Raw genomic sequence first — 22,621 nt, 5'->3', positions numbered from 1 at the left:
GAAGGGGAAAAAGTGGAAACAGTGACAGACTTTATTTTCTTGGGCTCCAAAATCACTGCAGATGGTGACTGCAGCCATGAAATTAAAAGACACTTGCTCCTTGGAAGAAAAGCTATGACAAACCTAGACAACATATTAAAAAGCAGAGAGAGACCTCATTTTGCCGACAAAGGTCCATATAGCCAAAGCTATGATTTTTTCCAGTAGTCATGCAGAGATGTGAGAGTTGAACCATATTGAAGGCTGAGTGCCAAAGAATTGATGCTTTCGAAATGTGCTGGCGAAGACTCTGGAGAGTCCCTTGGACTGCATGGAGATCAAAGCAGTCAATCCTGAAGAAAATCAACCCTGACTATACATTGGAATGACTGATGCTGAAGCTGAAGCTCCAGTACTTGGCCATCTAATGTGAAGAGCTGACTCAGTGGAAAAGACCCTGATGCTGGGAAAGATGGAGGGCAGAAGGAGAAGGGGACGACAGAGGATGAGATGGTTGGATGGCATCACTGACTGAATGGACATGAGTTTGAGCAAACTCCAGGAGATAGGCAAGGACAAGGGAGCCTGGTGTGCTGCAGTCCATGGGGTTGTAAAGAGTCAGACATGACTAAGTGAACAACAAGAAAAAAATACGCTTAGTATAAAACTTACCATTTTAGCCATTTTTAAGTATGCAGTTCAGTAGTTATATATTCACATGGTTGTGTAACCATCACCATGATCCATCTCCAGAACTTTTTCCTCTTCCCAAATTGAAACTCTATCTATCCCATTAAACACTCCCCACCCCCTCCCCTCTGACACCCACCTTCCAGGTCCTTATAGAAGTGGGATCTTACACTGTGTGTTCCTTCATGTCTGCTGTGTTATTTAGCATCATGTCCTCGAGGTTCACCCATGTTTCAGTGGGTGTCAGACTCTCCTCCTTTTTAAGGCTGAATCATCATCCATCATGTGGATGGGCCACATTTCACTTATCCATCATCCACTGATGGACACTTGGTTTGCTTCTATCTTTTGGCTGTTGTGAATAACTGCTCTGAACATGGGTGTACAAATACCTTTTCAAGTCCCTGCTTTCAGTTCTTTTGGGAATACACACAACTGGAATTGCTGGATCATAGGATAATTCCATTTTTAATTCTTTGAGGAACCACCAGACTGTTTTCCAAAGGAGCCGCACTAATTTACATTCCTACCAACAGTGCACAGGCTTCCAGTTGCTTCACTTTCTCACCAACAGTTGGTTTCTGGTCTTATTTTCTGGGAGCCACCCTATTGGGTGTGAGGTGGTGTCTCATGGTGGTTTTGGTTGGCGTTTCCCTAGTGGTCAGTAATGTTGAGCATCTTTCCTCATGTTCATCGGCTGCCAGTCTGTCTTCTTTGGAGAAACATCTGTTCAGGTCCTTTGCCCATTTTAGAATGGGATTGTGTGCCTGTGTGTTTGTTGATTGTCCTGGTCGGTGTATAACGACACACCCACTGTTGTGCACTTTGGGCTCAACCTTCTCTACTTGAACCCACTGGTTGACACGTCAGAGCAAGGTTGTCCAAGGAATTGACTTCAGGTGGAGAACAGACGGGCATCTGTGATGTTTTTGTGAAGATGGACCAGTTTTCCTTCTCTTTTCCTTCTGATATTTTCCATGTCTCTTACCACCTATTTTTATAGCATAAAAATTCATTACAAAGGAGAAAGGCTCATGTGGAGGAGGGACTCTTGAATCAGAAGGTACTTGGGGGCCCGTGAGTCAGTCAGTCCGTCCCCATGAGGACGTCCTTCTTCGTGCTCCTGCAGGGTCTGCCCAGTGGCGGCTACCCTGTCTGTCCAGAACCCCCAGATGCTTGGTGATGTCAGCAATCCCCCGGCCCCCAGCATGTTTTGTTACGTGAAATGACCCAGCGGGATAACAGAGTGAGATGGAGTGAGTCTGGGGCCCTGGGCCGTCTATGGGGTGACAGGGCACACCTGGGGTTGAGCCCTGCACCCGGTGGGCGCTCAGCTGGGAGGAGAGCAGGCGGCGCGGTCCCACCTCGGGACAGCCCAGGGGAGCAGGGCCCAGAGCGGGCGCCTCCGTCCGCTCTGGCCCCCTTCGGAGCACCTGCTGGTGAATGCAGACCACCTTCGCTTTCTCAGCTTTGGGTCAGTGGAGACTCACCAGGGTCCTGTGGATCTGAAGGCCTTGGGTTTACAACAGAGACTGGAGACTTCGCTGAGCTTCGCAGTGACATTCTTGGGAGTGAACAGAACAAGCATAAATTATTCATGGATTTTAGCTGATCTGTTTTTGTACAAAGGGAGCTTTTAAAGTTAATTATTTTTAAGCAGTAGAGGATGGTTTATCTGAGAAAGCTGGAGGCGCGGTTTTCAAGGTGAGCAGATGGCAGGGGGGTGGGGCACGGGATGGGGGTCTGGGCCCTGTGCTCAGAAAGGAGAGAGGCCCAGACGTCGGGAAGAGCTTGTGGTAGCTCTGTGTTCAGTCCCGGCCAAGACTTTAAACTCAGCTCCACCATCTTAAACCTTCCAAGCCTCTGACGCACCAACCCCAACAGTGGGGGAAGGCCTTACCGCTCTCCAGGTGCTGCCCTGTGGCCCAGGTGTAGACGCAGCCCTAGTGCACCAGAATGCCTTGTGGTGGGTCTCGGGAAACAGGTGCACAGAGATGCTGCAATGCCTGCGAGGGTCTCCCGCCAGGAGGGAGGCTGAAGCCGGAGCCTCTGCAATCCCTGCCCAGTGGGGAGGAGGCGGGCAGCCCATGGGCTGAGCTGGCAGCTGCTGTTCCTTTGAAAAGTGCTTCCTCCTGGGATTAGACAGGTGTGGGCGGGTGCAGACACCATGTGGACGTGACGTGGTCGGGCGTGGGTGCTGGGTAGACAGGTGTGGACATGCTGGACATGGATGGTGTGGACAGAGGGCCTGCAGCACTTGGTCCCCTCCATTCCAGATGTCTGCCCACACTTGGATAGCCTTGGAGTGGGGTGCACCAGGTAATCACAGGTGTGGACACAGATGCTTGCATGTGGGCACAAGGGAGGGGCCTCAGTGCCAGGTCCAGTCCACACGTCCCTTGTCCAGTCTGACTTGGGGGCCACGTCCCCTGCCAGACACCCCCTTGTCGCAACTGCTGTGGGTGATTTCCCAGTTTGTCACATCAGAGACTTCCCAGTGACTTCCTGGTTTGTCACGTCAGGGCAGCCTCCTTCCAAGAGAGCCCACATGTCCTTCCATTTCGATGTACAGTGTCGGGGTTCTCCTTTGCCATCACCTCTCCACCCTTGGGGGGCAGCACCCCTTCTGTCTCTAGATACCGTCTTTGGTGAGAAGTGAAAGAAACCTGGTTCCAGCCTGAGCTGCATGTCCCAGGGCCCGTGGCCTCCCTGTGGTCTCCCCATGTGGCCGTGTTCTTGTGTGTGATATGCTGGCCCACAGCGTGGACAGTGGTCACCAAGGGGTAATTAGGTCTTTTCTGAGGCTCCTGCTGCGGCACTTCCCCAGCCACCCCACCGCAGCCCAGCTCCCACCTCCCATATTGGCTGTTTTTGGCCTTGAATTAATTTCTTGTTCCCCAGTCATTTTTCTTAAAGCTCAGTTTCAGTCTCTTTCAGTCTCTTGTCTATAACAAGCTCTGCCCAGTTTCCCCTGGGCTCCCTGTTATTCTTGTGGTCTCCCACGACCCCCTCGGTTCGGTTGGTGGTGGCTATGAAAGAGCTGCTCCTTTCTTTCTGTGACCCTGGGGCTTTGTCCCTCTGATGGGGCAGGGGTTTCCGTGTGTCTGGGGCACTCAGGCCAACCTCTAGGGATCAGAGCTCGGGTCTCAGTGTCCAGCAGCCCCCACTTCCCCCTCTGGTCTTGGGTCTCTTCTGGTCCTCTTCAGAAGGCAGATGTAGACACAGGCAATGGAGTCACATGGATTTTGTGAAGCTTGTCTTTTTTTTTTTTTTTTTTTTTTTTTGCAGCAGAGCCTTTTTTATTCAGAAAAACAATGTTTTCCAACCACACACAGGAGGGGTATGGGTTGGGGGCAGAGGTGTCTGTCCATGCAGCGCAGGCCCCTAGCCCATGTGGTTTGGGCAGCAATAAGGGGTGTGGGGTAATGGCCCCCAAAATAAAAATGGTGTGTGTGGGAGGGAGTCGGGGGGGGAGAAGAGGGGTGCCAAAGCACTGGGGAGTGGTGTGGGGAGGCCAGACAAGGTCTGTGCTGGGAACGCCGCAGGTGAGAGGCCACTTCATAGCATGTCTTGTTGACCATACCGCCATGGACACCTTCTCTGCCCATCAGCAGGACTAGTGTCTTGACAGGCATGGTGACAGTGGTAAAAAATATGGAATGCTTCATGAATTTGCGTGTCATTTTTGCGCAGGGGCCATGCTAATCTTCTCTGTATCGGTGAAGCTTGTCTTCAGTGGGTGCTCAAAAGCGACACTAGTGTGTTAGAGTTGTTGACGTATTTCTGAGCAGTGGGTGACAGTTCTGGGGAAAGTGGCTTCTGTGCTGCTCCCATGGTGTTTCCAATGGGAATTAGAAATGGTCCTGGACTGCAAGTTGGGAGTCAGAAAACGTGGAGGCAGCAAGACCCCAGGTCTACTTCTGACTCCTGACTTCTCCTCTTGCAGAGCCAGGGGTCCACTCTGGCCTCAGTCTCTGCTGTGTCCTCAGCCCGAGTGTTAGCAGCACACGCGTGCACACACAGAGACACACACCACACACACACACATATACATACACACATGTGCACCACACACAGACACATACATACATACACACATGCCACACACGGACACGCACACACACCAGATGCACACACAGACACATGCACACATACATACACACACCCACACACACATACATGTACAGACAGACAACACACACACATACACACACCACACACACATACATTCGCAGACACAGAGACACAGACACACACATGCATACACACTGCACAGAGACACATGCACACCACACATACACACACACACACCCAGGAATCCTTGCACAAATGGCTCTACTGCTGGCAGTGCAGGGAAGCTATGACTTGCCCTTGTGTTGTGTTTTGCGGTGTTTAGGGAAGAGGACTGTCAGGAAGACTGATCAGCTGATGTGCACGAGTAACTGGTTTGTGTCAGTTGTCATGACAGAGGCAAGTCCTGCTGGCTTGTCACTGAGGGCATCCTTTGATGTCACCACTGATCAGGTCCCCATGGCCCTGAGGAGGCTTGGGCAGCAAGCTGGCTCTGAGCTTTGCCTACTCTACACACGTGGGGAATGGGAGGCTTCAGGGCCCAGCCAGGGAGCAGCAGAGGATCAGCAAGATGCTGTGGACCCACCAGGGGTCGAGGGAAGGAGTAGGGCAGGCTGACTCCATCTAGGCTTTGCCGTCTGGCCCTCCACTGTTCATGGAGGAGGGCAGGTCTCTGTAGGATTTTGACAGAGGTCCAGAGTGCTGCCTGGTCCTGGGCCCACCCCTTGACCCTTTGGTGTAGAAGGAGCATGGCACCCTGACCAGCCTTGGCCCCTGGCCCTGGATGGACCCATCCAGCACCCTGTGCTATTCCTGCTGCCTGTTGAGGGGGTTGGTTGTCAGGTGGACGCTAGTGGGGGGTGGAAGGCTGTCACAGGCTGCAACCCCCCAGGAGCTGGTGGACTTGGATCCCCCTCCCAGGCGTTGGTGGACTTGGACATACACACATCCCCAGGAGCTGTTGGACTTGGATCCCTGGCCCCAGGAGCTGGTGAACTTGGTACCAACCCCCACCCCCACCCCCAGGAGCTGGGAGGAATTAGATTTTACTTCTCAGGATGGTGGGGACACACCCACAGCCTGTGTGTAAAACACCATGTGGTCTTCCTGGAGGAGTGGTTGTTCTGGGTCCTGGGGGCCTCTCTTGGGGACCCGGGAGGAAGAAGAAACAACTCAGCTGATGAGGATGAGGGAGGCGTGGTGGGTCCCTGCTCTCTGCCCCCATGCCTGGGAGCCCTGGTGAGAGGGCAGTGCTGCTGCAGCCAGGTTGAACCCAGGACCTCTGGCAGTTCCTCCCTGAAACGCAGCCTGTGAGACCCAGGTCTTCAGGCCATTTCTCTAAACTCAGGAGATGCTTTACTTAAACACCCTGGGAAACATGAATGTGTGGTGCACTCTGTTCCCATGGGTACTGCGCTCCTGCCTGAAGCCTCCATCATGGGGGCAGCACTGGTCTAAGGAGCTGACTGCCATCTGAGGTTCTCTCAGAGGATGGGGTGGGCTGGATGGGGGCGGTGAGTGGCTTGTGATTCTGCTTCCAAACAACCCCTCATGCCTGTCCTCGAAGCTGCAGGGTCAGGTTTAAACTTCGGATTCCCCGGTGCCTGGACTCACAGATTCATCTAATAATAAGGCTCCTGCTGCCTTGGACCAGCTCGGCGCTGCCTCTGGGGGGGTGGGGGGATCTGTTCTGAGACCAAAGACTCCTCCCCCTCTGCACCCCCACACCCTCCTTCCCGCACCAGAATGGCAGGGACACCCCGTCCCCAGGAGTTGCGAGAATGAATTAGGAGATCTATATGGAATTACAGTGCATGGAGCCGGAGCAGGTGTTTTGCTGATATGAGCCTGAGTTTTCCTCCCTCCCTTCCCTCCATCCCTTCCTTCCCTCCCTCCCTTCTCCCTCCCTCCTTTCCCTCCTCCCTCTTTCTTCCTTCCTTTCCCTTCTCCTTTCCCACATCTGAGCAGTGTGGCCCCAGATTCCAGGCCAGGCAGATACTGAGAGAACCATGACATAGAGGATGTGCTCCTAGTCTCACCTGGTTAATGAGCACATGTGCAGAAGCAGATAAAGTTGCAGGTTGTAGTGAATGTAAGTGACACCAAGATGGAAACACCGGATGGGGAAGGGCTGGTGCTGGGGACCCAGGAAGGAGGGGTAACACCTGAGGTGAGGACTCGCTAACCTGGCCATGGAAAGAGACCAGCAAGGTTCCTGAAGGGTGGGGACTGTGGCCCCTCAGAGGAACTGGGAGAACCTGCTGGTAGAACCCCTGGGGAGGCCAGGGTGGGGGTGGGGCCACACAGGAGTCTCTGGTCACCCCTTAGTCCTATGTTTTGTGAGCCTGTGAGGTGTTGGTTCAATAGCCCTGAATCCCAGTTATGACCTACTTGCTGTTCCAGTTAAGCTGAAAATCATTTGTCCACATCCAACTAAATCAAATGACTTGCAAGGAGCAGAGAAACCTTGAAATGCATTTTTAAAGCAATGAAAGTGAGATGAGGATTTTTTCTGAGGGAAAATGCAACACTCAAGGGCTTCCCTGGTGGCCCAATGGTTGAGAGTTCGCCTGCCAATGCAGGGGACATGGGGTCGATCCCTGGTCTAGGAAGATCCCACATGCCGCAGAGAAGCTAAGCCCATGCACCGCAGCTGCTGAGGCCCACGTGCTTTAGAGCCTGTGCTCTGCAACAAGAGAGGCCAGTGCAATGAGAAGCCCACAACGAGAGAGTAGCTCCCGCTCCCACAACTAGAGAAAGCCTGAGCGCAGCAACCAAGACCCAGCACAGCCAAAAATAAGTAAGTCTGGAAAAAGGAAGAGAGAACACTCGGATTCCGCACCCTGGTGGCAGCGAGCTGTGTGCACCTGCTCTGAACCAGCTGGTTAAAACCCTGTGTTACTTCTTGTCCCTGCAAAACATGCAGGCACTCCAGGGTCTTCTCCCGCCCCCACCCCCTCTTCCTGTGATCGTGGCCCTGGGGCAAAGGAGGAACTGGTCTCAGCTCCCTGGGCTGACTCTTCATTCCAGGCTTTTCTTGGGTTTTATTTTATTTTGCAGTGATAGAGGCTCTCTTGCTAAAATTATTTAAAAATCTGCCCCCTGGAAAAACAGACCCATTGTGGGGCCATCCACCTGCAGGACCGGGGCTGCAGCTTTTGTGCTGGCGTTTGCTTTTCCACCCTGCTTGCTCCTGTCCCCACCCCCGAGGCCCCGAGCTACTCTTTCCTCCCGGGCCCTGCCTGGTCCCCCGGGGTGTGTGGTTTGCTTCCAAGGCTCTGCCCGTGGATTTGCAGGCTGCACCCTCTCCGTGGACGACTCCCCAGGGTCGCCATCATGGGGGTCAGGGGATGTCTGGGGGTCACGTTTTGGTAATTCTCACAGCGTTTCAAGCTTCATTATTGCTGCGTTAGTTGTGGTGATCTGTGATCTGTGTCATTGTTTCGGGGCCACGAACCACACCCGCTTAAGATGGTGAACTTCACTCATCAACGTGCTGTGTTCTGCCTGTCCCAGTGATTGGCCATCCCCCCCATCTACCTCCCTCTCCCTGGGCCTTCCTGTTCCCTGACACAACAATATTGAAATCAGGACAATGGGGGGACTTCCTTCGTGGTCCAGTGGTTGAGATGCCACACTTCCACTGTTGTGGGCCCCAGCTCCATCCCTGGTCAGGGATCTAAGATCCTGCAAGCTATGTGGCATGGCCCCAAAAAACCCAAACCAGGACAAAACGAACCTTGAAGTGGCCTCTTAAGTGTTCGAGTAAAAGGAAGAGTCGCACGTCTCTCAGTTTTAATCAAAAGGTAGAAACGGTTAAGCTTAGTGAAGAAGGCAAGTCAAAAGCCAAGACAGACTGAAAGCTGGGTCACTTGCACCAAACAATTAGCCAAGTCATGAATACCAAGAAAAGCCCTGAAGGAAATTAAAAATGCTGCTGCTGTGAATGCAGAAATGGTAAGAGAGCGAAACAGCCTTATCGCTGATGTGGAGGTTTTAGTGGCCCCGATAGAAGATCAAACCAGCTACAGTATTCCCTCAATACAGTGTTCCCTCATGCAGAGCAAGGCCCTGACTCTTCAGTTCTGTGAAGGCTGAGAGAGGGGAGGAAGCTGCAGAAGAAAAGTCTGAAGCCACAGGGGTTGGTTCATGAAGTTTAAGGGAAGAAGCCATTTTTACAGCTTAAGGGGCAAAGTGAAGCAGGAAGTGCTGATGGAGAAGCTGCAGCAAGTTTTCCAGAAGATCCAACTCAGAGCATGAAGGGGCCACAAGTGGCATGTGTGCTCAATCGCTCAGTCATGTCCAACTCTTTGGGGCCCCAAGGACTGTAGCCCACCAGGCTCCTCTGTCCATGGAATTTCCCAGGCAACAATACTGAAGTGAGTTGCCATTTCTTCCTCCAGGGGATCTTCCTGACCCAGGGATCGAACTCGTGTCTCTTGAATTGGCAGGTGGATTCTTTACCACTGAGCCACCTGGGAGTTCCCCACACAAGTGAAGGGGCCCTTAAGAATTAAGCTAAATGCACTGTGCGTGTGTTTTGGAAATGGGATAACAAAGCCTGAATGACAGCATATCTGTTTACCACATGGTTTCCTGCAAGATTTTAGGTCCATTGTTGAGACCTTCTGCTCAGAACAAGATTCCTTTTAAAATGTCAGTGCTCATTGACCACACACATGGTCATGCAAAGCTCTGATGGAGATGGACAACAAGATTCATGTTGTTTTCATGCTGCAAACACAGCATCCATTCCGGATCCATGGACCAGGAAGGAATTTCAAATTCAAGTCATATTATTTAAGAAATCCATTGTATAAAGCTATAGCTGCCATAGGTGGTGATTCCTCTGTTGTTTCTGGGAAAAGTCAATTGAAAACCTCCTGGAAAGATTCACCATTCTAGATGCCATTAAGAACATTCATGATTCATGGGAATATCAACAAAATACCAACGTTCGCAGGAACTTGGAGGGGCTTCCTAAGTGGCACAGTGGTAAAGAATCCGCCTGCCAATACAGGAGATGCAGGACACTCTGGTTCAATCTCTGGCTCGGGAAGATCCCCTAGAGGAGGAAGTGGCAACCTATTCCAGTACACTTGCCTGGGAAATCCCTTGGACAGAGGAGCCTGGGGGCTACATTCCATGGGGTCGCAAGAGAGTTGGACACAACTTAGTGACTAAACAACAACAGGAGTTTGGAGGAAGTTGATTCCAGTGCTCATGGATGACTTTGAGGAGTTCCAGACTTCAGTGGAGGAAGCAACTACAGATGTGGTGGAAACAGCAAGAAAGCTGGAATTAGAAGTGGGGACTGCACTTCAATGAGAAACCCCCACACCACACCAGAGTAGCTGCTGCTCGCCACAACTAGAGAGAGCCTGAGTGCAGCAATAAAGACCCAGCACAGCCAAAAAAAATAGTAATTAATTAATGTAGCTACCAAATTAAAATACACTTGCTCCTTGGAGGAAAAGCTATGACAAACCTAGAAGGCATATTAAAAGGCAGAGACATCACTTTGCCAACAAAGGTCCATATAATTAAAGCTGTGGTGTTTCCAGTAGTCATGTACCAATGTGAGAGTTGGACCATAAAGAAGGCTGAACTTTCCAACTTTTCTGAAGAAGACTCTTGAGAGTCTCTTGGACTGCAGAGAGATCAAACCAGTCAATCCTAAAGGAAATCAACCCTGAATATTCACTGAAGCTTCAGCTTCGATACTTTGGCCATTGATTCAAAGAGCTGACTCGTTGGAAAAGACCCTGATGCTGGGGAAGACTGAGGGCAGGAGGAGAAAGGGGTGACAGATGAGATGGCTAGATGGTGTCACTGAATCAATGGACATGAGTTTGAACAAACTCCAAGAGATAGCGAAGGACAGGGGAGCCTGCCATGCTGCAGTCCATGGGGTTGCAAGTGACTTAGTGACTTGTTCAGTTGCTCAGTCATGACAAAGGTTTTAGCATAGTCAGTGAAGCAGAAGTAGATGTTTTCCTGGAATTCTCTTGCTGTTTCTGTGATCCAGCGGATGTTGGCGATTTGATCTCTGGTTCCCATGCCTTTTCTAAATCCAGCTTATACATCTAGCAGTTCTTGGTTCACGTACTGTTGAAGCCTAGCTTAGAGAATTTTGAGCATTACCTTGCTAGAATATGAAATTAGTGCAATTGTGTGGTAGTTTAAACATTCTTTAGCATTGCCCTTCTTTGGGATTGGAATGAAAACTGACCTTTTCCAGTCCTATGGCCACTGCTGAATTTTCCAAATTTTTTGGCATATTGAGTGCAGAACTTTCACAGCATCATGTTTTAGGGTTTGAAATAGCTCAGCTGGAATTCCATCACCTCCATTAGCTTTCTTCATAGTGATGCTTCCTAAGGTCCACTTGACTTTGCACTCTAGGATGTCTGACTCTAGGTGAGTGATCGCACCATCATGGTTATCCAGGTCATTAAGATCTTTTTTGTATAGTTCTGTGTATTCTTGCCACCTCTTCTTAATATCTTCTGTTTCTGTTAGATCCAAACCATTTTTATCCTTCATTGTGCCCATCTTTGCATGAAATGTTCCCTTGGTAGTTGTGATTTTCTTGAAGAAATCTCTAATGACTTAGTGACTGGACAACAACAAATTGATTAAAAAAAAAGAAGTTGGGCTGAAGACGTGGCTGAATTGCTGCATCTCAGGATAAAACTCTAACAGATGAGGAGTTGTTTTTTGTGGACAACAAGGAAAGTGGTTTCTTGAGATGGAATCTGCTCCTGGTGAAGATGCTGTGAAGATTGTTGACACAACAGGAGAGGATTTAGAATAAGAGGTAAACTTAGCTGAAAAAGCAGCATCAAGATTTGTGTTGCCTACCTCCCATTTTGAAGGAAGTTCTCCCACGTGTAAGATACTGTCAACCAGCATTACTGCTGTAGAGCAGTTGTGAATGAAGAATCCATCGATTTGGCAAACTTCATTGTTCTCATATTTTAAGAAATTGCTGCAGCCAGCCCAGCCTTCAGCAACCAGCACCCTGATCAATCAGCAGCCATCGGCATGGAGACTAGACCGTTCTCCAGTGGGAAAAAAAAAAGAGATTTGCTGAAGGCTAAGATGACGCTTACCATTTTTTAGCAATAAAATATTTTTTATCTGAGGTATGTACATTCTTTTTAGACATAATGCTGTTGCAACACTTAATAGGCTACAGTATAGTATAAACGTAACTTTGCACCGAGAAACCAAAAAATTTGTGTGAATCACTTTATCATGATACTTGCTTTATGTTTGCTTGAACCAAACTCATAGCATCCCTGAAGTGTGCCTGTACTGATACGTGATGCTTCCTGGCGTGCTGTCCCCATGTGATGTCTCGCCTCCTGGAAGCCCTGGGCTCCTGGATTCCTTAGGTCTGACTTTCTAAAATGAGCAGGACAGGGAGGAAATACTTTATTTTGTAAAAAGACATTAAAAGGTTCTCCGTTGTGTGTGGGGGAATCCCTAGGGGGCTCCTCTGGTGCCGGCCCCACCCCTCCTCTTTCCCCCACTCTCGAGGCCTCTCTTTCTCTCTCTATATATGTATGTAAATCACACATCAAAATTTAGTTGTGACAGCTTGGGGCTTCCCCCCACCCCCTGCCCCTGATAAATTCTTAAAGCCTTTCAGAAGGCTTAATCTCAAGGAGAAGCCGGCCTCATGTGTGTGTTTAATCACCAAAGCTGTTTTCAGTCTCAGACGTGATTTAAGAAACCTGGAAACTTGCAGCAGCTGAGTCCTCCGACCAGAGGGAGGCTGGTGGGTGTCCTCCCTCCCCCTTCCCAGGCGGTCCAGGCTTTCCCGGGGCACTGTCCCCCCCTCCCCTTCTCGCCCTTTGACCTGGTCATGAGACCCCGGGAAGACCTCCGTGGGGGTCTGAGGCTGATTGCTTTGTTCTTTCTTCAGCTTGTGTGTTTCATTTATTCACTCATTCATTCCAGCTCAGCTGTCAAGACCACGGCCAGGCACCTTGGGCTGAGCTGGCCTGAGTCAATTCTGGCTGCAGGAAGCAGGACAAGGCTCCCTGAGCCTCAGTTTCCTTTCTTGTGAGATAGGTGCAGGAGGGGCTGCCTCGCAGGGCGGGTGGGAGAGCCCAGCACCTGCCCCCACTCTCCGCCCCTGCCCTGCTTCGTGCCATTTCTCCCCAGCGGTACTCACAGCTCCCTGACTGTTTGTCCCTCACCCCCTAGAATGAGGCGCTGGGACGAGAGCCAAGCACAGGGACACAGGCCTCGGCCAGGCTGATGGGACTTCCGCCGTTAGTGTGCGTTTTCCTGTCCACTGTGTGTCCCTCATGTCTGTTGCTCTGTTACTTGGAGGTTAAGGATGAAACCGAGTTTGGAAATACCGGGCTGACCTGGAGTCCAGATGCTGTCCTGCAGGCCTGCCTGTGAAACAGATGTCAGTGCTTGCCCCTTCAGAGGCCTGTGGGGGGATCTGGGTTCAGTGAGTCCTTGGTCTAGATCAGCATCTGATACAGTAGAGTGGACACATCCCAGGTTATATGTAGCAGAGACACAGTCTCAGGCATAGTCACAGGCATATAATACATGCAGAGTAGATACATAATAGATGCAGAGTGACTCATAGATACAGAACAGATACATCATAGACGTGTGGTATAGAATAGATATGTAGTAGGTACATAGTAGATACAGAATGGATACATCATAGACATATAGTAGATACAGTATAGACATGTGGTAGTTACATAGTAGATAGAGTATATACATCATAGACATATAATAGATACATATTAGATATGTAATATATAGTAGCTACAGAATAGATATATCAGACATACAGTACATACAGAGTGAAGTGAAGTTGCTCAGTCATGTCCGACTCTTTGCAACCCCATGGACTGCAGCCTACCAGGCTCCTCCATCCATGGAATTTTCTAGGCAAGAGTACTGGAGTGGGTTGCCATATCCTTCTCCAGAGGATCTTCCTGACCCAGGGATCAAATCCGGGTCTCCCACATTGCAGGCAGATACTTTACCATCTGAACCACCAGGGAAGCTCAAGTAGGTAGATATAAATACAGATAGATATAAATACAGATAGATATAGATACAGATTAACTCCATCATAGATACATAGTAGATGCAGAATAGATATATAATAGGTATATGGTAGACACAGTAGATACATCGTCAGCACATAGTAGATGCAGTGTAGATATAAGATATATAGTGGACACAGAGCAGACATATCATAGACATGATGTAGATATATAATAGATACGTGGTAGACACAGAGCAGATACATCATAGGCACATACAGCAGAAATGCAACTATAGCAGACATATCACTGGTGCGTACACTGAAGGATTAATGTGTGCTCATAGTGGATCACGAATGTCCTGCATGGGGTTCACATCATTGTGGGATCCTTTTCACTGGGGAGGACTGTGATGGGAGTTTAGGAAAACATCCAGTTTTCTCTCCCTCTCCCCCTTTTCCTTTTCATCAGACACAGCAGAGCTGTGCTTCCTGTCTGGTGGGTGGAGGCTCATCCTTCTGGGTTGGGCCCTAAGGTCAGAAGGGTGATGGGCCAGGCTGGGAGGGTTGGGGGTGGTCCCAGAGCCAGTCCTCTCCCCACCCCACCCCTTGCTCTGCCACAGGAGTCTTTTGAATTTACATTTTTTTCCTTCAGAGTCTACTGTGGGCTTTTCAAGGTCTGCTTACAAGTTTTTGTTGGTTTGTTTCTAGATTCATAGGAACTGTTTGTATTTTGCTCTCTTCTTTACTACAATTTTGCAGAAAAGAGTCTAAAACGCAGCCCCTCCTCGCCTAACTAAAGGGCCATAAAGCAAAGGTGTGCAGCCAACTGTGGGGTAAATGGCCCCACCATCACTTTTTCTGTTACTGTTTTTCTCATAAAGAGGCCTTTCCTTCTGGGGAGGGGGCAGAGCTTCTCTTGAATGGGGATGTGTACACTGCTGGGAAGGTGTGGAGAAAAAGCAGGTGTGTCTCTGGGGCCTAGGAGATGCTCTCACGCCCAGTGGGGAAGTGCACCACCCCTCCCGAACACATGTGAGGTGGTTGTGGACACGTGGCCCCGGTGCTCTTTCTAACTGTCTCTCAAATCAATTCACATCACATCGACATGACAAGTCTTTAACATGACGGTTGAATAAGTCGTTTTCTGTGGGAAGCCGTCCCCAGTGGGTGGGGCTGCAGTTTGCTCCTTAGTCCCTCTTGGGGTGGGGAGGGGGCTTGACTGATAGGTGCTGCTTGTCCGTTTAGCCCTTGCTCCTGCTGCTCACCTGGAAGACACATGAACTCAGCTCCTGCCCCTGGGGAACCCACGGGCCAGGAGGAGAGTAATTCCTGGGGCTGCTCAGGATGTGGGACTCGAGGGGCCAGTGTCTCCCAGGTTCCTGTTTGGGCAGCAGCGAGAGGCAGTGGAGGGGGCACTGCACGCCCTGTGACCCCGGCTCTACAGGGTGCCTGTCCTGTTCACATCATGAGACGCATGGGAGAGCCATGGGCTCCCAAGCTGGTCCCTGATGACTGGAGGGGGCAGCTTGGGTTTCAGTTTTGGGGAAGGGGTGAGCCAGGCTGGGGCATTCAGGGTGTGAACCTCCCCACTCCCACCCCGTCCTCTAGGCTTTCTGTCAACACCACCCCCCCACCCCGAAACGTGGCGGGAAAGGCAGGGGGTGGAGGCTATCAACTGCTGAGCATCACAGGTTACCTTCTCTGTGACTGAAACCAGACGTGGGGCCTCAGAGCCACAGGGGCTGGTGCAGTGGCCATGGATGCTGGACCCTTCCCGCAGGGCAGCAAGGAGAGCAGCCTCGCTGCTCACAGGCTGCCCGCACCTCTCGGCTTCTGTGTGCAAGGCCCCTGTAACCCGTGTCTGGTTCAGGGACCCAGGTGTACCACCTGTCCACATGGAGCCTGTGCTCTGGAGGGGGGAGGACATACAGGTGCCAGAAGGTCACAGGGGGCTGCGGTTTTAGCTGAGATAAGAGGTGGGGTGGGGGTGGGGTGGGGCAGGCCTGGGCCCTGGTGTGGACAGAGTTTGGATGCTGAGGGACCTGGTGTGGCTGGAGAAGGAGGAGAAGGAAGCCCGGTGTGGCTGTGAGGTGGAACTGCATGGTTGGGGTGTGGACCAGGTGGGCACTCTGCTGCAGAGTGGGTTGGGGCCAGCAGGCCTGTGGGGCCCACTGCTGCCCACAAGGCCAAAGACAGTGGGGCCAAGGGTCAGGGAAAGGGAAAAGGGGCAGGAGTCCAGTGCCGAGAGGAGATTGGCAGGACCTGGGAGGACCAGGAAAGGGAGAACTGGGGGGTGGGTCCTGTGTGAACCATGTGGGTAAGTGTGGGTGGCTAAGTGTGGACTGGTGAGCATGGACAGGTGTGTGTGGGCAGGTGAATGTGGACAGGTGAGTGTGTTCAGGTTGGTGCAGGCAGGTTAACATGGGCATTGACAGGTGTGCAAGCCCTGTCTCTCCAGTGAGGGGAGAAGCCATTGGGATTGGAGGTGTTGACTCTGCACGCACAGTCCCTGTTTGAGGACAGATGTGTCCAAGGCACTTATTCAGCCAGGGACACCAGCCTCGGCAGAAGCTGCTGGGCTGACCCTGGGGCTGACCCTGGGTCACTCCTGTCTCCTGCGTAGCTGCCGTGTGCATTTGTGCATTGTGGCACTATTTCGGCGAGGATGCTGAGGACTCGGCATTGGTGGGAAGGCGGTCTTGTAACTGGGCCTACAGATGACCAGGAGCCGGCTTGTTCCTGGGTGGGGAGATGGGGCCCACAGGCCACCTGCATGAACAGCCTAAAAGGAGCTGGGGGCGGGGTGGGGGAACGGCAGCCGTGGGTGCACTAGGGGCTCACAGTTGATGGAACGGGGCTTTTCCCCTGAGGCCTGGGACTGACCAAGTGCAGCATGGATGGTGTGTGCAGTTCTCCCTAAGTGGTCATCTGAGCAAATGGATTTGGGATGAGGTGGTCATATGAGGCTAAGAGCTGCAAGGAGGGGCTGACTGGCTGCTTTGAGACATTGAGTGGGGATGGAGATCCTTCCTTTGGGGTGAACAGGGCTGTCCAGGAGGGCCCTGCCTGGCCCCCAGCATGGTTCCAGGACTGCAGCAGAAGGAAGGAAGTGGAGGCCAGTCATCTCTCTGTCTCTCTTGGAGGCCTCCTTCTTGTTCCTTATTGGACCAGATGTGGTTGGGGCAGACGAGCCCCTGGGGGCCGGGTGAGTGAGGGGCATACCCTGAGGTTTCTGTCCTCAAGTGTTCTCTCTGACTTGACCCTCCTGCTTCCCCCTTAGGAGGACCTTGTGATGACACTGACCCCCAGATAATCCAGGATCACCCCCTCCCAGGGTCCTTACCTTAATTGCAGCAGCAGCAGAGTCCCTGCCCCTGTGTGAGGAGGCTCAGGCTAGGGATTAGGACGGGACATCCCTGGGGGCAGATACTTAGCCAACCACAGGTGCTTTCGGTTTCTGGCCTCCAGGGAGGGATTCCTTGGGTGAGACCCAGACAGAGGGCATCGACAGGAACCCTGGGAGTGGTGGAGGCAGCCGGGACCCCTGCGGCTCTCTCCAGGACCCCTGGCCTTGGGTAGTCTGTTTGCTCAGCTGTAAAGTGAAGTCACAGTAGCCACCCCTTTCTCCTCTGATGATGGGCAGATGTCATCACAGGCATTCAAACACGCTGGGCTGAGCTGCATCAGGACACCCACGGAAGGCCTGAGGAAGGGGGAGTGTGACAGCAGCTCTGACTCGGTGGCTGACACGGGGGGTGCCAGGTCTGGGCTCTGCCACCCTGCAGCCCTGTCTGCACACCATCTTACAGACTCACCTCGGGGCAGGGGGGAGCCCACAGCATGGCCTGGGGGGGGGGGGGGCATGTGGATCCCTGAGTTTTGATTGTGTCAGTGCTGAGAACCATATGGGACAGGCTGGGACCTGGGGCCCCGGGGACGGGGGCGAATCTAGGGCCATCTGGAGGCAGAACCAGTGGATGTGGGTGCAGGCTGGGCACTCAGGGAGGGCAGGTTTCTGCCAGGGGAGCTGTGGCAGGGGAAGAGCTGGACAGGAGAGGGCTTTCATTAGGGCTCCTGTGAGTGACTGGAAACTGAAGACAGATCTCTAATCTGGAAAGACTGGAAACCCAATGGCCAGTAGTGAGCTGGCTTATCCTGGGGCAGCCGGACCTGCTTCTCTCTCTGCATGCTGACTTCCTCGGAGCAGTCACCCTCCATCAGGTGCCTCATCAGGGTCCCCTGGCTACTGGGTCACACTGATGCCTCATGCCCTTGGTCACTTGTCCATCTCAAACCACTGGTGGAAAACCCCACAGGTGGCCTGGACTGAGCTGGTGGGAGTGAAGCCTGCAGGGCCAGGGTGTCAGGAGAGGGACTCTCACCTTCTGCGTCCTCTGCTCTGGCCTTTTCTCTTCTAGGAAGGATACTAATCCCTTTGTGAGGGCCCCACCCACCTGACCGCATCTAAACCCAGTCACCTCCTAATATTATCACTGGAGTGGGCTTCAACACAGGAATTTAGGGGGACACAGACATTCAATCCATAACAGCAGATCGGGTGGAAAAAGATTAGGAAGGTATTTTGGGATCACCTAGGGGGTCAAGCCCACTCTAGTACTCTTGGCTGGAAAATCCCATGGACGAAGGAGCCTGGTAGGCTGCGGTCTATGGGGTCGCTAAGAGTCGGACACTGAGCGACTTCACTTTCACTTTTCACTTTCATGCATTGGGGAAGGAGATGGCAACCCACTCCAGTATTCTTGCCTAGAGAATCCCAGGGATGGGGGAGCCTGATGGGCTGCTGTCTATGGGGTTGCAGAGTTGGACACGACTGAAGTGACTTAGCAGCAGCAGCAGGAGGTCAAGAGAGGACCACGCATCAGCCAAAAAGTAGCAGTGGAGAGGAGAGCCAGGGAGCCAGACAGGGGAGATGGGAGCTGATGTGAGGGTCTTGGGGAAGGGAAAGGGGAGCAAATGGATGCACCATGGAGGCTGCAGGTGCACTCGGGGTCTGTGGACAAGCTACGGTCTGGGGGCCTGGGAGCGATGTGGAGGTTTAGAGAAGATGAGATGTGACCAGTGTGGAGTCCAGGGCGGGAAGGAGTGATGGCAAAGGACTTGGGTGGGGGGAGGCAGCCCAGCCCGCTGGGTTAGTTCCAGTTAGGAGCCCCACCCACACCCACACCCCCGCCTCCTCATCTGGTTTTGGATCTGCTCCTATGGGCTGGTTCATGCAGCAGAACCCTCCTCCTCGCTGCTCGCTTGCTGCTGCCCCTGTGGGTGGCCCCAGCCTGCATTCTAGGGACACTCACTCTTGAGCACTGCTTCCCCTCTCCCCCCAATCTCCCCAGCTCAGCTTGGACCCAGCTTGGACCACAGCCCTGCCTGGATGAAGCCCACCCTTGCCAGACCCTTTCTGAGCTCCTGCATCATGAGGTGCAGATCCTCTCCCCAGACCTCATTCCTTATGATTCATCCTCAGACTCAGGATTTACAAAACTTGGCATGTGCCTGTGTCCAACCTGCTGCCCAACCATCTGTCCATCGAGGTTCCTAAATGTCCACCCAAGTGGAAGAGATCAGCACAGGGTGAAGGGCAAGCTGGCTCCCTTTCATGGGGGCCGGGAGCACCCCTGGTTCATTCCGTCAGGTCTAACGTGTCTGAAACTGAGTGCATCCTGTTTAGTGCATCCTGGCAGTGTCATTTTCTATCTTTCTGGTCCATAAGATCATGGTGTTTCGGAGAGTCATGGTCTCTGAGGTTGGATGAGGGCTGGCATCCGGGCAGAGGGAAAGTTGGGCGCAGCACAGATGCAGGCCTGGAAAGTGGGTGATTCTGAGGGATGTGGGTCTGAGGTGTAGACGAAGAGAGGGAAGGTCAGGGCCATCGATGTTGACAGAGAGATGGGGACCTGTGCCCAGATCTTTGAAGTCCGGATAGACAATGTTGAAAGTGTGTGGAGAGAGGGGAGGGACGTGGCTGTATAGGCAGCCCACTGACCATCTGTGACCCAGAGTGAGGCATGACCTGTCCCTCTCACCTCCTGAGAGGTCAGGTGTGGGGCTGGAAGTTCTGACCTTCTGATCTTGCCTTGGACTTTGATGACCAACCCCCAACCTGAAGCCAGTCTCAGCTTACAAAGGATGCTCAGAGACTCCTGGGGTCTCAGGAAGCACGTGTCAGGAGCCCAGCTGTGATGACCATCCACCTTCATCCCTGGGCTCCAGGGTCCCGCTCCCTGTCCTCCCCAGCCCTGGAGTTGTCAGTACTCTCTGCTATCAGAGTAGACCTGTGAGTGGTAAAACATCGTGGCCATGGTCTGCGTTTCCTCTTTGCCCCCAAAGCTGAGCGTCTTCTCACTTATAGGCTGTTTAAGACCCACTGCTGTCAGCTGCTCCTCCAAGTCTTTTCCTCAGTTTCAGATTCAGGTTGTTTAAAGCAACTTAATGGGCCTACTGATTTGTAGGAACTCTGTGTGTTCTGTGTGTTTGTGACACTGCTAGCATCTCACTCAGCGGCTTGCCTTTCCACTCTTGGTAAACAAAAATGGACACTTCCTTTACAGTGTGTGCCTTTTGTTAGAGAAACTGCCCCTGAACCCCAGGTCCTGAATGTTTTCCCTCCTGACAGAATCATAACCCTCATTAGTCCTACCACACTTGGGAGTAAACTGTATGGTGTGAGGTTCCCCCGTCCCTGCTCCCTGTGGTGATAGCCAGTTGAGCCAGGACCACTTATAGGAAAAAGCATCCTCCTCTCGCCATGATTCAGTGATGTCTTTATTATCTACTGTTGGGGCGGGGGCATTTCTGGACTTCTGTCCCTTTGGCCTTTTGCACAATATCACATGGTTTTAACTTCGCTTTATAATAACTCTTAATATCATGTATTTTTTGTTTTTCTTCAAGGGTATCTTTCTTAGTGGTGGTTGTTAAGATTTTTTTTTTGGATGTTCAGTTCAGTTCAGTTCAGTCGCTCAGTTGTGTCTGACTCTTTGCAACCCCATGGACTATAGCACGCCAGGCCTCCCTGTCCATCACCAACTCACAGAGTTTACTCAAACTCATGTCCATTGAGTCGATGATGCCATCCAACCATCTTATCCTCTGTTGTCCCCTTCTCCTCCTGCCTTCAGTCTTTCTCAGCATCGGGGGCTTTTCTAATGAGTCAGTTCTTCGCATCAGGTGACTAAAGTATTGGAGTTTTGGCTTCAAGCATTAGTACTTCCAATGAATATTCAGGACTGATTTCCTTTAGGATGGACTGGTTGGATTTCTTTTCAGTCCGAGGGACTCTCAAGAGTCTTTTCCAACACTACAGTTTTTGATGTGGACCATTTTTAAAGTCTTTATTGAATTTGTGACAACATTGCTTCTGGTTTTTTTGTGGGTTTTTTCTTTTTTTTTTTTTTGGCATGTGGAATCTTAGTTCCTTGACCAGGGATCAAACCCACACCCCCTGCATTGGACGGCAAAGTCTTAACCCCTGAACCACCAGGGAAGTCCTTCTTGGTTGTTTTTTTCTTTTTCCATTTCTATACAAATTTTACAACTGGTTTTAAGTTTTCCAAAACCCAATGAGATTTTTTACTTAGATTACATTCGAATTCATAGATCAGCATGGGAGAATGAACATCTTTGCAGCCTTGAGGTTTCCGAACCATGAACATACACTCAACTCTTCTTCAGATTTTTCCAGTGACATCTGCGTCTTCCGTGGAACTGTCCTGCACATTTTTTGCTGGAGCACTCCACTGCCATTTGGCTTTTCTATGCTGCTTTAAATGGTGTTCCTTTTACCATTTTATTTCCTATTTGTTTGCTTATAGAAACATATGGAGAAATACAGGTGACTGTTGATGTCGAACCCTTGTCCACCAGCCATGTTAAATTCATGTATTCATCCTAGGACTTTATCTGTGGGTTCCTTTGGGTTTCCTCTGTACACTCCTAGTTGACCAGTGTGTTTTATTTCTCTTTCTAAACCTTCATCTGTTACCTTGCATCACTGGCACTGTTTATCTTCCCAAAACACTGTGGAACAGAAGTGCTGACCACAGGCAGCCTCTTGTTCTAGATTTCAGTGGAAGGTTTTCAGAATTTTGCCATTAAGGATGTTGTTTGCTGAATGACTCTTCTTTCTCTTGTAAATTCCCATCATCAAATTTAGGAGGTTCTATTCTGTTCCTTGTTGAGGATTTTTATCCTGAATGACATAAGATTTTATTAAAGCGTTTTTTTCCCTTCATCTGTTGACATGCTTTTCTCTTTTATTCTATTAATAAGGTGAATTATACTATTTGACTTTGTTTAACCAAACTTCCATTCCCTTAGTTCATCCTGTTTGGCTATAATGTGTTGTATTTTCTGTATTTTGCTGGATTCAGTTTGCGAACACTTATTTGGTATTTTTGCAGTTGTTTGAGAGAAGTTGACCTGTCACTTTCTTTCTTTCTTTTTTGGTAGCTTTGTTTTCACAGTTAAACATGGGAGGTTATTTTTGTTATTCTTTGCAACCCCGTGGACTGCAGCACTCCAGGTTTCCCTGTTCTTCACCATCTCCCGGAGCCTATTCAAACTCATGCCCATCGAGTTGGTGGTGCCATCCAACCATCTCATCCTCTGTCGCCCCCTTCTCCTCCTGCCTTCAGTCTTTCGCAGCATCAGGGTCTTTTCCAGTGAGTCAGCTCTTCACATCATGTGGCCAAAGTATTGGAGCTTCAGCTTCAGCATCAGTCCTTCCAGTGACTATTCAGGACTGATTTGCTTTAGGATTGACTGGTTTGCTCTCCTTGCTGCCCAAGGGATCCTCAAGAGTCATCTCCAGCATCGCAATTAGAAAGCATC

The 22,621-nt window shown here is 51.1% G+C and overlaps 1 protein-coding gene and 1 non-coding gene across 2 annotated transcripts in view; one reads left to right on the top strand and one right to left on the bottom strand.

Annotated features, from left to right (window-relative positions):
* The window catches only part of PRKCZ (protein kinase C zeta), a 100,679-nt gene that overhangs the window by 33,476 nt on the left and 44,582 nt on the right, over positions 1-22,621 (top strand). The window lies entirely within an intron of this gene.
* Positions 4,318-4,422, bottom strand: LOC136170078 (U6 spliceosomal RNA). The gene has a single exon (XR_010663533.1). It is a non-coding gene; the product is annotated as a U6 spliceosomal RNA (small nuclear RNA).

Source organism: Muntiacus reevesi, chromosome 5 (assembly GCF_963930625.1).
Source record: "Muntiacus reevesi chromosome 5, mMunRee1.1, whole genome shotgun sequence".
NCBI lineage: Eukaryota > Metazoa > Chordata > Mammalia > Artiodactyla > Cervidae > Muntiacus > Muntiacus reevesi.
Note: the sequence above shows the minus strand (reverse complement) of the source record. Positions and strands in the feature narration are given on the sequence as shown.